Source organism: Rattus norvegicus, chromosome 15, assembly GCF_036323735.1.
Source record: "Rattus norvegicus strain BN/NHsdMcwi chromosome 15, GRCr8, whole genome shotgun sequence".
NCBI lineage: Eukaryota > Metazoa > Chordata > Mammalia > Rodentia > Muridae > Rattus > Rattus norvegicus.
Window position 1 is genome coordinate 4,318,198 of NC_086033.1, and position 15,289 is coordinate 4,333,486.

The following is a 15,289-nucleotide window of genomic DNA, read 5'->3' on the forward strand; positions in this document are numbered from 1 at the left end:
AAAAGGGAGGACATCATGAATTTTGCAGGCAAATACATGTAACTAGACAATACCATCCTGAGCAAGATAGCCCATATCCAAAAGGACATGCATGGTGTGTACTCACTGATAAGTGGATATTAGCCGTAAAGTACAGAATGCCCAGGATACAACTCACAGACCACATGAAGTTTACAAGAAGGAATGACCAAGCGAAGATGCTTCAGTCCCGCTTAGAAGGGGGAAGAAAGTCATCATGGGAAGCAGAAGGAGGGAGGGAGGGACATGGATGAGAGAGGGGTGGGGGAGGGGAATCAGATATGAGAGGAGAGAGAAGAGAAACCCAGGGGGCCAGGGGGATGAGTGGGAATGTGCAGCTGTGGGGGGTGGGGGGAGCTCTAGAAAGGCCCAGAGGCCTGTGTTGTTAAAGGCTCCAAGGGATGACCGTTTTTTGGTTTGTTTTTTTTTTTGTTTGTTTGTTTTTTGAGACAGGATTTTTCTGTGTTAACAACCCTGGCTGTCCTGGAACTCCCTTTGTAGAGCAGGCTGGCCTCTAAATTACAGAGATCCTCCTGCCTCTGCCTCCTGCTTGCACCAACATGTCTGGCAACTGTAGGATCTCTTTATGAAAAATCAGCACACAGTCCTGTGCAAAACAAGCAAACAAACAAACAACAACAAACCAATTAGGCTGCCTCAATTAACACATTCATTCACACCTTACCAAGGCTCCCCAAGAGGATAGAAGTCACTGTTGAGGTTGTTCTCTCTGTTATGAGTGTGGACCAAGAGTGGCGGGCATGAAATAAGTTGTTTGCGTTGGCTCGACAGATCTGGGGCTGGGAAGTCAAGTCTAGGACCCTGCACCACTGGGCAAGGACCTTTGGCTTGGCTTAGACCAATGCAAGTATGTGGTTTGAATATGCCCGGCCTAGGGAGTGACACTATTAGGTGGTGTGGCCTTGTGGAGAAGAGTGTCACTGTCAGGGTAGACTTTGGGACCCTCCTCCTAGCTGCCTGAGGACAGTCTGCTCCAGGCTTCCTTCAGATGAAGATGTGGAACTCACAGTTCCTCCAGCTTCACGCCTGCCTGGATCCTGCCATGCTCCCGCCTTGATGATAACGGACTGAACCTCTGAACCAGTTAGCCAGCCCCAACTAAATGTTGTCCTTTAGAAGAGTTGTTTGGTCACGGTGTCTGTTCACAGAGATGAAAACCCTAAGACAGCAGATTACCATGGTTGTACAGAGTTCTGTAAAATCTTCCATGTGCCCTTTTTTAGGTGCCATAACAGAAAGACTTCCTCTTTTCTCTTTTTTAATGTTCTGTGTGTGTATGTGAGAGAGAGAGAGAGAGAGAGAGTAGAAAACCAAACATTTATGCAGGACACTGTAACACTCAATGTTTCATTTAAACCAAGGCCACTTTGTTCATCCCCAGTGCAAACTCAGTAATACGGACACTCTATTCCACCCAGGCAGAGTTGAGAACACAGGGTTCCCTCTCTAATGGCTAATTTCCTTGGAAAGTATTGACTTTTTGGGAACAGAAAGGCCGTGACAATCCCCATCTTATAGGAGTGTCTTGTTTGCCTTCCTCGCAAAGGCCACTCTCAGAACTAATTGCTAAGGTTGGGTTCACTCCTAACTAAGGCTGAAGGAGGTGGGCCAGTGGCTGAAGCTGTTCCCTACTGTCGTGCCCACCTCGTCCGGCAAGGAAGACGCAACACCATCGGATCCTTGTCAACAGCCTTTATTGCAGGACACCTTCATTGCTGATATGGGGACCTCGAGCGGCAAAAGCGCTCGCCTTATATACACAACAGTATGCTAATAATCCTTCAGGGATTGGCGGGGCATGGGTCATCCCACTATCACCCCACTACTTGTCCTCCAGGGATTGGCGGAGAATGAATCACCTCACTAGCATGGTACCGCCCCTCATTAGCATATTACTGGCCAACTGACACCGGGTGCAAAACCTGCGCATGTGCAGTACCGTTGTTCACCACTGGAGGGCGCCCTACACCCTACAACCTCTTTTTTTTTTTTTTTCCCCCCCCGGAGCTGGGGACTGAACCCAGGGCCTTGCGCTTGCTAGGCAAGCGCTCTACCGCTGAGCGAAATCCCCAACCCCTACAACCTCTTTATTTATAAATCCATGGGGGTTGTACACCCTGCTTTTCGAGCACAGCTTTGCTCAGAGGGTCTCCCAGAGTCTGTGGCTTCATGGTGCATGTCAGCCCTTTGACCTTACACTTGAGTGGTTAAAGGTGTGGGTGAGTGCTTTCCAGATTGGAAGCTGTTGGATTATTAAACGGCAGCTGTGTAGATAATAAAAGGAGAAAAGAGGCTTGGTCTGACCTTCGATGGGGCCATTTTTATTCATGAGGAGGGGCATCTTTGTCACATATGTGTGCAAATGGCCGAAAGTCTACAGAAGCTGGGGAGTGGTCCCTTAAGTGGGGTGTGGTGGGGGTGGAAATGATTTCTATAGTCCACAAGGGGAGCTGGGAAATGTAGACTTTTAGCTACACTTGCTAAGTTTGATAGGATATCTAAACATTAGCTATTTTCTGCAGAGAAGGGCTCATTGAAGAGAGGTCCTCCTCATGTAGCAGGAAAGTCTTAATGCGATCAACTGCAATGGACCAGGATTGTCTCCCTGTGTCCTTGAACAGACTTGGAAAATAATTATTAGAGGGCTGTATGCAGGTGACTTGGTTAGAGAGTAGAGCGGAGAGGTTTCCTGGGAACAGTGGGAGAGTTGGGGGAGCAGAGGCAGGAAAGACACAGAGAGAAAGTGGGTATACAGTTGATTCTGAGTGACAGTGATTGGTCCCCTTGCCAGGACTGTCGCACCAAAATGAACTAAGAAAAGCAGCAAGGAGCGACATAGCATTGAAGGAGGAGAACAAGAGAAAATAGAGGACTAATGTAAAGGGTTGTCTCTGGCCTGGGGTCGAAGGGATGAAGGTCTGAAAGAGCGTACCCCAAAACGGGGAGCTGCATCTCTCGCTCCGATCGCGGGGTGGGGTGCCCCCAGGAATCATGAGTAGCCAGTCTTGATGTAACAGCAGGAGGTAGCTTTTATTAACGAGATCCCTATTAGCGGGATCCCGGGTCGATACGTATCTCACACAGGAGACAGAGGAATCGACCCCGAGCCTCCAAACTCGGGGGTTTATATAGGGGAGGTTAGGGGCATTCGTGAAGTTACACATGATTGGTCAATTCAAATGGTGCACAGTTACTTTCGGCGTGAAATTACATCAGCAAGGAGTACGTGCTCTCTAGCAGCTCGGCAGGCAGGTAGGGTGGCTCATCTCACTCGGGGGTGACTCACTTCTGGGGAGTGAAGGAAGGGGAGGGGGTGGCTACGGATGGTCAGTGTCCTTGGGGCTGATAGCTGGTTTGGCAAGTCCTATCTCTGGCTCTCCCTCAGGCACGTCCGGCCCTGCACATCCGGACTCTGACAATGAGTAACCTTTTTAAAACTCTAGTTCTACAGGTCCACTCTAGCCAGTTTCTCCACAGCCTCTAAAGGGTCGTTTGTTTTTGGATGTATTAAGAACGAATGGAGATGTTGTAGGGGAGGGCTATTGGGAGAACTTGTGCAGAAGTATTGTTTGGGTATAGGGTGAAGGTCAGTAAGTAAGACATTTAAAAGACAGAGAAAAACCTAAATATGAGGAAGGGAGTGACCCACTGGAGGAGCCAGAGTGGGAGGAGCCAGAGTGGGAGGAGCCAGAGTGGGAGGAGCCAGAGTGGGAGGAGCCAGAGTGGGAGGAGCCAGAGTGGGAGCGGCCAGAGTGGGAGGAGCCAGAGTGGGAGGAGCCAGTGTGGGAGGGAACCAGAAGTCGCTGCACAGGAGGAGGTTTGTGGTTGAATTTTTGTCTAGCTCCTGTCTCTAGGTGGCCTCATTTCAAGCCAGTTAAGATTTCTTAGCAAGGAGCAGCATCGTCTGAGGGCACAGACCCCATCCTTGTCAGTAGTCAGAGTTAGTTCTTTGTAACCTTGGAGCACGACAGCAGTCACGGAGTGGAGCTGGTCCTGACAGGTGTTAGGCTGAGCTGAGCTGGTGAGACAGAGAAGTGACCTGATCCAAAGAAGGCTTCAGGCCAGCTGCTTTAGTTCTGAGTCCCAAAGCAATGGCCAGAGAGGAATGAGTTGGACGGCCCGTGGCCCATTAGTCCCCTTTCAGAGGCTACTCAAACTGTTTTTAAGGATTGGGAGTGTCAATCTCCCAGTAACTGCTTCAAGGCTGACAGAAGGGTGACAGGAGAGCAGCAGCCAGAGTGCCTCAGAAGTAGGGCTGTCCAGGGAGCCGTGAGAAAACGTAACAGTTGGCAAAGATCCAGAACACGAGGCAGGAGATAGCAACTGTACAACCTTGTGGGGAACATTAAGAGATAAAGCTTCGTGAGGAAAACTCATACATCAAGGTTAACATGAATCAATGGGACGTGAGGTTATACGTACAGTTAATGCAAGCTTAAAGGCAGTTGTCCAGCAGGCTGTGGCATGACCAGGGTCCTGCAGAAGGAAAAGGTGACTGCGATTACCTGTTGGTTTATGCTCGGACTCCTGCGTAAGGCAGGAGGACCTGGAAGCTGTGTAAAAGAAGCCAGTTAAATCAGCATCCAAGGACACTGAACACACTGGACACACGTGTGTAAGTGACAGGCCCTCCTTCCATAGATGATGGCCTCTGTATGTCTGTTTTAATTATTAGCCAATCAGCTTATTATTTAATGAACACAGGACATTCTCAGGTAAAACACAGTTTTTGATTAGAAACAACTTGCTAAGATAAAATTTTTAAAAATTGGTACTCTTACCTTAAATGACCATATGTAGTGTTTGACAAGATGACTTAATGCATATTTTTCTTAATACCAAATTGTTATAATACATTCTAAGATTCGGCAGTAAACGTAAGGCCACTGAAGAGAAAATTTAAGACTGAATTGTATTCCCCTGAAAGAAATGATTTTCGATTTCCAATGTTAAATTACCCCCCACCCCTGAGAGACGGTGACTGCCTTGCCTTATCAACGGGCACTTGTCTAGGACATTTCAGAACAGTGGTTCTCAACTTGTGGGTCATGGCCCCTTTGGGGGGTCTGAATGACTCTTTCACAGGGGCCAGCTAAGATCATCAAATGGCATTTACATTACAAGTCATAACGGTAGCAAAGGAGAGTTTCTAATTTCAGTTCTATGGAAAACTTGGAGCAGACCAAGGAGAAGCAAAGACAGGGGCCAAATCCAAATTCCTGGAATGTCCCCCAAATCTTGAATTCAAAAGGGCCTAGAGAGTAGAATGGCACATCTCTTCTCTGACAGATTCCGGCTCTAAAGACCGACAGGTGAGCAGAGAATTCCAGGAATTCTCAGCCAATCCCAGGGGGTAGAAAGCTTTTGGAACTTTGACCCAGTGATTATCAGTGTTGATGGAGCTCTGGTGAACCCCAGACCTCACTGTGGCACCTCCTAGTTAGGCCTAATGGTTTACCTTCTTCTGACGATTTGCAATGTTGCTTACACATTCTGGTTGAACGCAGGTGGGACCATATTTTTTCACAGCGAGGACACCTTTGTCACCCACGTGTGAGGATGGCCAAATGCCTCAGATTTACTTTTTATAGTATAGGCATGAGAGAATCAGCAGAAAATAAAATAGAAAAAAATTGAAGTTACAGGTGCACATATAGTTATAGACACACACACATATATAGACATACATAAACACATCCATATATCCATATAGAGACACACATATAGACATATTCATATTAATGCAGATACTCACATATAGCCATACACAATCACATATACACACGTACACATAGACTTACACATTCTTATGTACACACATGTACTCATCCACATGTACATAGATTATATGAATATATGCATATGTATACACACTGATACACAGAAATGCACATACACATACACACACACACTTATATGTTTGGCTAAGCTTACTCATGAGGGCTTGACTTGGAAATAAAACAGTGTTGTAATTCATGCAGTTTGTGAAACAGACTAAGAAAAATGACTAAAGAAGCAGTTGTCATAGAAACAGCAAATCTGTACGTTACCAAGCCACATGCATAAGCTGACTGTATATGAATGATACAGGCTTTGTTCTATAATGAAATATGGTTGCCATTCAAGGTGAAAAAAAAGTAAATGAGATGCAAGGCTGTTGTGTGAAATTTCAAGGATTCCCTTCGACTCTAGCGTTTCCTTGTCAGTTACACACATTTTCTTAACCACTCGGGCTTTCTTCCCAGACAGGTATTCAAATGCTTGCACACACAGGCTGCACCATCTGCATGTGGTCAAAGGACAGCTCAGTGCCTCAAACCGGGACGACATTCTGGGAATGCGGAGGATGGAGCTGGAAGCACAGGACTCCCTTGTGTTTGTGTGGTCAGGGTCAGTCCACCATCATTGTGTGCCACACGGAACTCCCAGCGGCCTTTTCTCTCAGTGCATCATAAATGTCTAAACCTGTGCTCTGGTCAATAAAATACAGAAATTTGGCTAAGTGGTCATTTGAAGAACTATTGGTCTTTTTTTTTCCTTCTCTTGTTGAGGTACAACTGAAGTAACAGTGACCAGTCTTCAAGAGACTCCTCATGCCTGTCTGTACATCATGGCTCCTGCCTCCAGCCCTAGGCAACATCGATTGTCTCTGTCTCTGTAAACTGAGTCCTAGACACAGCATGCAGATGGAATCGTGCGTACAATAAGGCAACTTTTGCATGGGGCCCCTCTCAGTATTTACATGTTTTCAACTTCATCTGCACTGCAGCATGTATTCCAGGCTGGTCTCTAACTCAATAGATCGTAGAGGACAAACTTGAACTCTTGATCCTCCTAACCACGCCTCCCGCCCAAGTACTGGGATTATAGATGACATGTGCCCCTGTGCCCACAACACATGGTGCTGGGGATCGAACTCGGGGCTTTGCACACGCTAGGCAGGCACTCTACCAACTGAGCGACACCCCCAGTGCAACAGTCCTTGACGCTTTCTTTCGTTTTAAGCATTGACTATTCTACTGTGTGGATTTTCCATCCCGTGTCCACCTGTTCTCCGGGCGACAGACAGCTGGGAAGCTCTTTCCTTTTACTGAAGATGATTACTTTCCATACATGTATTTTGATTATGGTTTCCCTCCTACTCCTTCTACTCGATCCCCATCTCCCCTGCCATCCAGATTCACATCCTTTCTGTCTCTGCTTAGAAGACAAACAGACGGGGCTGGGGATTTAGCTCGGCAGTAGAGCGCTTGCCTAGGAAGCGCAAGGCCCTGGGTTCGGTCCCCAGCTCCGAAAAAAAAGAACAAAAAAAAAGAACAAAAAAAAAAAAAAGACAAACAGGCGTCTAAGGGATAATAATAGAATAAGACAAATCAAATACAAACAAATCAGAATATGACAAGACAACCAAGCAAGAAAAAGAGCCAAAGAAAAAGCACAAGGGGGCTGGAGAGACGGCTCAGCAGTTAAGAGCACCGACTGCTCTTCCAGAGGTTCTGAGTTCAATTCCCAGCACCCACATGGCGGTTCACAACAATCTGTAATGGGAAAAAGCACAAGAAATACTTTAGCTGCAGAGACACAGACATTTTCACACACAGGAATCCCATAAAAACCCAAAACTGGAAGCCATAATACATACACAATGGACCTGTTTAAAAAAAAAAATCCTGACATAGCATGATGAGGCAAAGAGCTTCCAAGGATGCCATTGAGTTGGTTTTGTGTTGGCCACCTATTGGTGGTCATGGGGCCGGTCCTTAACAGTGGTTTGTTTCCCCATTTTGAGGGGAAGAAAACTAACGTTTAATTTGCAAGTAGCTATCAATGGGTTAGAAATGGGGGCAAGTGTCCACTTCTCTCAGCTCTAGGACTCCATTTGCAGCAGACCTACACAGACTCTGTGTGTGGCTGCCACAGTCTTTCTGAGTTCATATGGGTACCAGCCGTGCTGTGTCTAGAAAGCCCTGTTTTCTTGGTGTCCTCTATCTCCCTGCTCTTACACGGTCTCTGCCTCTGCTTCCACAGGTCCCTGAACTCTGAGGGGAGGGATGTGGGGGAGGCATCCCTTTTAGGGCTGAGTATTTCCAAGTCTCTCGGTTTTTGCATGTTGTCTGCCTGTGTGTGTCTGTATCTGTTCCCATCTGCTGCAGAAGGAGCCTTCTCTGATGATGATGGAGCAAAGCATTGACCTGTGAGCAGAGCAGAATGTAGGAGTAATTTTATTGCTCAGAACAGCAGCCTTTGGTTCTCCCCTACGTTCCTGTCCCATCTGGTCTCAGGTTCTTGGCCACCCAAGCAATGCCAGGTATGGGTTCCGTCTCATGGAGGGGTCTTAATTCAAATCGGATAGTGGTTGGTTACTCCCGCTAGCTCTGTGCCACTGTTACACCAGCATTGCAGGCAGTTGGGTCATCCTTGCAAGCTGATGGATTTGTAGTTAGGTCAACGTATGCCTTTCTTCTTTGGTAGAGTTCAGAGTACTGCTAACACTGGTCCATAGGAATAAAGGCTCTGCGGAGGCACCAGTTCAGCTTCTCTGTGCTCAGTAAGTTGTGCAGATGTTGTCTTCAGTGACAGGACCTTACCCTCAGTTTGTGGATGGCAACCAATGGCCTTGGCAACAGCCTGGGTTGTTGGGGGTTTCCATGGGATCCATTTGTCCAACAACTCGATGAGATGTAACCCATTTACAGTACTGGAAACTTTATCTGGTAATGAGATTGTCCAGTTAGGACTCTGTCACCTCCATTACTGGGGTGATTTCATTAAGATTGCCCTCATATATTTGTGTATTTTAGGAAGGTTCTGTTGCATTAGGTTTCGATACAACCCCTTCTTCCCTTCTCCGCCCATCTCAGTCCCCACTCCGCCCCTGCCCATTCACAACTATTCTTCTTCCTAGGGAACCTATCCCTCCCCCACCTGTCACTCATTCTATACCAAACTTCTGTGGGTTATACAGACTACAGCTTGCTTATCAGTGATGTAACAACTAACATCAAATATACGTGAATACACACCATATTTGTCTTTCTGAGTTTGGATTTTTCAAACTCCAAAACTATACTTCAAACTATACTTTTCAAACTATACTTCGGGTAGATGCCCAAGGATGGTATAGCTGGTTCTTGAGGTAGATAAATTCCTAGATTTCTGAGAAACCACCATGCTGGTTTCCAAGGCGCTTGCATAAATTTGCTCTCTCATCAGTACATCTTCGCTCGCACGAGCTGCCATTTGTTTTGTTGACCTTGGGCCATTCTGATTGTTGTAAAATGAAATCTCAAAGTAGTTTTGGTTTGGGTTTCCCTGTCAAAAAAAGAAGTTGAAAACTTCTTAGGTGCTCCTCAGCCATTAGAGCTTCCTCTTTTGAGGATTTTTCTGCTTAGATCTGTACCCCGTCTTAAAATTGTGTTATTTGTTTTCCTGATGCCCATTCTTCTTTGTTCTTTATGTACTTTGGGCATTAGCCTCCTACCAGACTTGTAGTTGATAAAAATCTTTCCTATTCAGTAGGCTGATGTTTGTCCAAATGGTGGTGTTCTTTGCAAGGCAGAAGCTTTTCAGCCTCATGAGGTCTCGTTTACTGCTGATCTGAGTGCCTGGGCTAACTGTGCCACAGTCTTTCCTGTGGCAATGAGTTCAGGGCTGTTCCCCAGGTTTTCTTCATCAGGATCAGTGTATCCAGTTTCATGCTGAGGTCTTTGCTCCTTTTGGAGTTGAGTTTTGTCCATGATGATACGTATAAGCCCATTTGCATTCTTCTACATGCCGCCATTTGATCAGCACCATTTGTTGAAGATGCTGTCTTCTTCTGGTGTCTATTTCCAACTTCTTTATTAAAAACAAACAAACAAGAACAAAGCGTCCATAAGTATATCGACCTGTTTCTGGGTTCTCAGTTCTTTTCCACTGATCAACATGACTATTTTTGTGCCAATGCCATGCTGTTTTTATTACTATAGCTCTGTAGTACAATTTGAGATCAGGGATGGTGATGCTTCCTAGCGTTCTTTTATCATCCAGGAGTGCTTTAACTATCCTGGATCTTATGTGTTTCCACATGAAGCTGAAAATTGTCCTTTCAAGGTCTATCAAAAATTGTGTTGGAATTTTGATACGGAGTGTATCGAATCTGTAGATTGCTTTTGGTCAGATGGCCATTCTAACTATATTAATGCTACGGATCCATCAATGTGGGAGACCTTTCTATCTTCTGTTATCATCTCTAATTTCTTTCTTTTTTTAAGGTTTATTTATGTATTTATTATTTATTTATTTATTTATTTATTATATAGAAGTACACTGTAGCTGTCTTCAGACACACCAGAAGAGGGCACCAGATCTCATTACAGATGGTTGTGAGCCACCATGTGGTTGCTGGGAATTGAACTCAGGACCTCTGGAAGAGCAGTCAGTGCTCCTAACCTCTGAGCCACCTCTCCAGCCCTCCAATTTCTTTCTTCAGTGTCTTAAAGGTTTTTTTTTTTAAATCATATAAGTCATTTGCTTGGTTAAAGTTAGATACTTTGTATTGTTTCGAGGCTATTGTGAAAGGTATAATTTCCCTGATTCCTTTCTTGTTCTGCTTGTCATTTGTTTATAGAAAGGCTACTGGTTTTGTGAAATAATTTTGTATCCTTCTGCTTTGCTGGAAGTGTTCATCAGCTGTAGGAGTGCCCTGGCAGGGTTTCTCAGGCTACTTATATATATTATCATACCTCTGGAAAAAAAAAAGGTACTTTGACTTCTTCCCTTCGTATTCATATCTCCTTGATATCCTTCAATTGTTTTGTTGTTCTAGCTAACTACTATATTGAGTAGTCATGGAGAGGGAAGCTAACCTTGTCTTGCTCCTGATTTTAGTGGAATTGCTTTGAGTTTCTCTCGCCTTAAGTCGATGTTGGCTACGGGCTTGCTGTGAACGGCCTTTATCATGTTGAGGTATGTTCCTTGTATTCCTAGCACTTGTGTTCCAGAACACTCCTGTGAATGTTCACATGCATGCTTTTATGACTGACACATATTTTGCTTTCTTTGGGGAAGGCTGAGAAGAGTGGCATTGGTGGATCATACGGTTTCCGCTTAGCTTTCAGGGACTGCTAAACTGAATCCGCATCATTTTACATTCCTGCTGCCAGTCCAGGGAGGCTCCCACCTAATCTCATCATTGCCAACGTGAAGTATCGCCTGTCCTTTTGACGAATGCCGTTCTGTTCGTTTGTCATCTCAGTGCGATTTTACTGTGAATGATGCCAATGGTCAATTATCTTGAACATCTTTTCACAGTCTATTTTGTTTTTGTATCTCCTTGGGTGCAGTCTCTAAATTATTTCCCAACATGAAGTGAGCCGAGTCAGGATCCGAGCAGTGTCTGAAGAATAATAGAAGTTCATTGTGACCATGTTTCATTGACATACATATGTGACATTCTCACGAGTAAAAGAATGTCATTTAAGGGGTTGGGGATTTAGCTCAGTGGTAGAGCGCTTGCCTAGCAAGCGCAAGGCCCTGGGTTCGGTCCCCAGCTCTGAAAAAAAAAAAGAATTAAAAAAAAAGAATTAAAAAAGTTGGATCTGTTATTCATGTGTAAGAATTTTTATGCATGTTCTGGTTATAGATTCTCTGTCACATGTATAATTCGTAAGTCATCTTTGAATTCATCTTCAAATTCTCTTATTACCTTCTGTGATGTCGGAGACTGAACCCAGGGTCTCATCTTAGGCAACTGTTTCGCCAATGAGCTAGAGCCCAGATTTACTTTGGACTTTTTATTTTAAGACAGGATTTCATTAAGTTTCACAAATTGACCTTGGACTCATTCTGTAACCCAGGCTGTCCTGGAATCCTCCTGCCTCAGCTGCCCAAGTAATTATAAGCCTGACTCACCAAGCCTACCTTAATAATGTCTTTTAAAACGTGACAGTTTTAAGGTTAATAAGATTCAATTATCTGTCTTATCTATTACATGTTTGATATCAATAGCTTTATATTATGTCCACACAAATGTTATACAATATTTCATATTAAACTATGCATGTGTACTATATCAGCGCACTATTTAATGTTACATTAGATATATTTTATGAGGAGAATTTGTGCTAAAGCTTTTCCCGTCACCCCATCTGACCTACTTTGTACTTCGAGTAAAATCAGAAGGAGCACCCTGTCATAATTTTAAGGTTTCAAAGCTACTGTAAAAGAAATCTACCTCCTACCACTTAGTACAGGGCACTAAATGCCGCGCCCGGGCCGCTGTGTCGTGCACTTCCTAAACACGGCTTTGCCGAATTGCGTTAGTTGAGCAAACAAAGCTACACAGATACTCTTCTGCCTGCCTTTTGATTTCCTTCCTGTGCTGTTTCCCGTTTGTGTTTTTGACATTTTCTTTTGTGTGTAGAGTGTTTTGCCTTATGTTTTTCCTGCCTCTGCTGGAGCCATCACTGTGTGGACCGGAGACCCTCACGCCCCCAAACAAATGGTCTCTCCAAAGACTTCTTCTGCTTTTTTTTTTTTTTTTTGGTTCTTTTTTTCAGAGCTGGGGACCAAACCCAGGGCCTTGTGCTTCCTAGGCAAGCGCTCTACCACTGAGCTAAATCCCCAACCCCCAAAGACTTCTTGATTGCTGCATTTTCATTTGCGGACGGAAGAAACACACCTACCTCTTGTTGAACAGCACATGCACCTGAGGAGCAGACACATCCTCAACGTTGTACCTCAGGCGTCCTTCTGAGCAGCTTTCTTTCTGGTGCTGAGCACACTGAGAACGCCGGGGTCTAGAAAGAGGGCTGTGATGTGGAGCTTGCAGAGTCCCTTTCATGTGGTAAGGCACATGCAGGGGGGCGGGCAGAGCGAGTGTTAGGACCAATGTTGGGGTTTAAATCTCAGCTCGCGTCCGGATAAAGCACATCAAGCCAACATGGTTCCATGTGGAAAGGTTTAATGAGAGAAGAAGAGTATGGGAGAGGAAAGGCTGGCCATGAGCACGTGGAGGGAAGGGGGGAGGTAGAGAGAGGGACAGGGAAGAGGGGAGGAGCAGGGAAGAGAAGAGAACAAAGAGAAAGAGGAGGGGGCAAGTAGCCCCTTTTATAGTGTCAGGCACAGCTAGCTGTTGCCAGGCAACTGTGGGGCGGAGCTTACCTGGTATTCCCAGGTAGCTGTGGGGGTGGAGCTTAGACAGAATACCAACATTCTCCCATTTTGGTTTAATTAAAAAGAAAAATTAGAGACAGTGGTAGAGCAGGAATAGGGGCGTCGTGATCTCTCACTACTTCCTGCTTGCTTTGGGGCGATGTGTCTCCAGGGAACCTAGAGAAGTTGGTATGGGAGGTTTGTCCAGTCTTAGAGTTAGCTGTTTCCTTGTTGTCCAGGGTCTGTGGAACCATTTGTGGATAGGTCAGAAGGAACAGGTCCAATAGAAGCATCTGTGTCTGTGAGAGGAGAATGGACATCTGGAGGTGGTTTCTCTGGAGCTGTCACAGGTGTAGTAAGCACCTGGACTTGACAAGATGCGCGCGCGCACACATACACACACACACACACACACACACACACACACACTCACACATTAGGGAAAGAATAAGATTAAGAGTGTGTTTGGGAGAAAGGAAAATTTTTTAATGTTTAATTTAATGAAAATTTTTTAATGTAAAAGAGGAATCCCACCCTTTGGACTAGGTAGTAAGTGGGAACTTTGGGCAGATGTACCTATCTGGGTGGAGTCTATTTGTCTGTGAGAGGTAGGTCTGAGTGGGTTTCTTGTAGCTTGTAAGTTCACAAAAGAGATAACAACATGAGTTAACAAAGTGAACATTCTTTACAATAAGCTTTTTGTGGAGCAGAAGGAAGAATTTGTCCTACAGAATGTGTCCCGGATGCCTTAAAACAGTTTGCCACAACAAAAAGACAGAGAAAGCAGGTTACAGATCCTATTTGGAAAGGCTGTTTGTTCAGCAACAGAGGGGTTGTGGACCTCCCAGACTCGGGACTCTACCTGAGAACATGGTAAAGGAAGCAACATGTCCGTGTTAGTAGGTTGGCTGTCTAGAAGGAACAGAAGGGCTGCTGGAGAGCCTGAGTTTGGGCAAATGGGTGGATCATAATAGAGGCTCCCAACTTAGTCCCTTCCCAATAAGGGGACAGGGCATGTTCACACTACCAAAAAGGAATGGGTGAGAGGTACACCCCCAAAAATGCAGCTGAGCAGTAGGGTTTGATGAGGAAGGTAAGGTTCCCTACTCTGACAATGGGAAAAGAGAAGTGGGTCCCCTAAACTTCTTTAGGACCAAGTAAATGGCCTCAATGTCCAAGAGAAAGGAGATGGGCTGCCCACATACCATGATAGTTACCCAGGGCTCCCTGCTGGTGATGGCCATAGTCGGGTCCTGTGAAATCGGGCCCCTTCATTCGTCCATAGCCAAGCCTAGGAGATCAGCTGGAGGGTTACCTGGATGTGATGTCCCCCTTTCCTAAACAACACGAGGGCAAATGACAGTCCAATGTCCCTCTTGACAGCATCTAGGACATGGCCTCTTGACTTGCGGAAGTTAGGGAAAGCCCTTATCCATTGACCTTGTTGACCACAATTGTAGCAGGAACCTGGTGGTCCCTTAGCCTCAGAAGGCCAGGAGTTACGGGCAGTGGCTGAGGCTGGTCAGACAGCCTTTGCCAGCATATGGTATTTTAGTCCGAGAGCCTTCTCATCACTTCCCATGGTACACCTTAAAGGCCAGCACCAAAACTTCTGCCTATGGAGTTAGGGGCCCCCCTCTCTTGATTTTTAAGTTTGTCTTTTAGGTTGGAGTAGCTCTGGGAAAAGGAATAGGTCATCAGGAGTTGCTTACTTTCTGAATTTTTCAGGGTCTAGATTAGTGTATTGTAATAAATAAGAAATAAATTAGTGTATTGTAATAATTGTAAGGTGTTCTAAATATTAGGATGAGTTTTCCTATTTTTCCTGGATGACCTCATAGTTTTTCTAAATTTACTGGTTTTAAGGCTGCCCTTTGGAGACTGGCCAGGAGACGGGTTTTGAATCTGTCTCTGGCTAGGATACCACCTGTGGAATTATAATTCCATCGGGGACCTTGGTCAGGTCCTGCCTCAGATCCAATAGGGTATGTCCCATCCATCTGATGTATCTTGTCTGCATGTATCTTCGCCTGCCCCCAAACTCACCAGTGTTCCTCAGGAAGTAAATTATTAGTTAGGATCGTATGTAACATCATGGAAAGTCAAGCTATAAGAT

The 15,289-nt window shown here is 45.3% G+C and overlaps 1 long non-coding RNA gene across 1 annotated transcript; it reads right to left on the reverse strand.

Annotated features, from left to right (window-relative positions):
- Positions 1–3,052: 3,052 nt before the first annotated feature.
- Positions 3,053–5,067, reverse strand: LOC134481915 (uncharacterized). The gene is made up of 2 exons (XR_010057858.1): positions 4,462–5,067; positions 3,053–4,371 (listed from the first exon to the last, which is right to left on the reverse strand). It is a non-coding gene; the product is annotated as an uncharacterized LOC134481915 (long non-coding RNA).
- Positions 5,068–15,289: the final 10,222 nt, after the last annotated feature.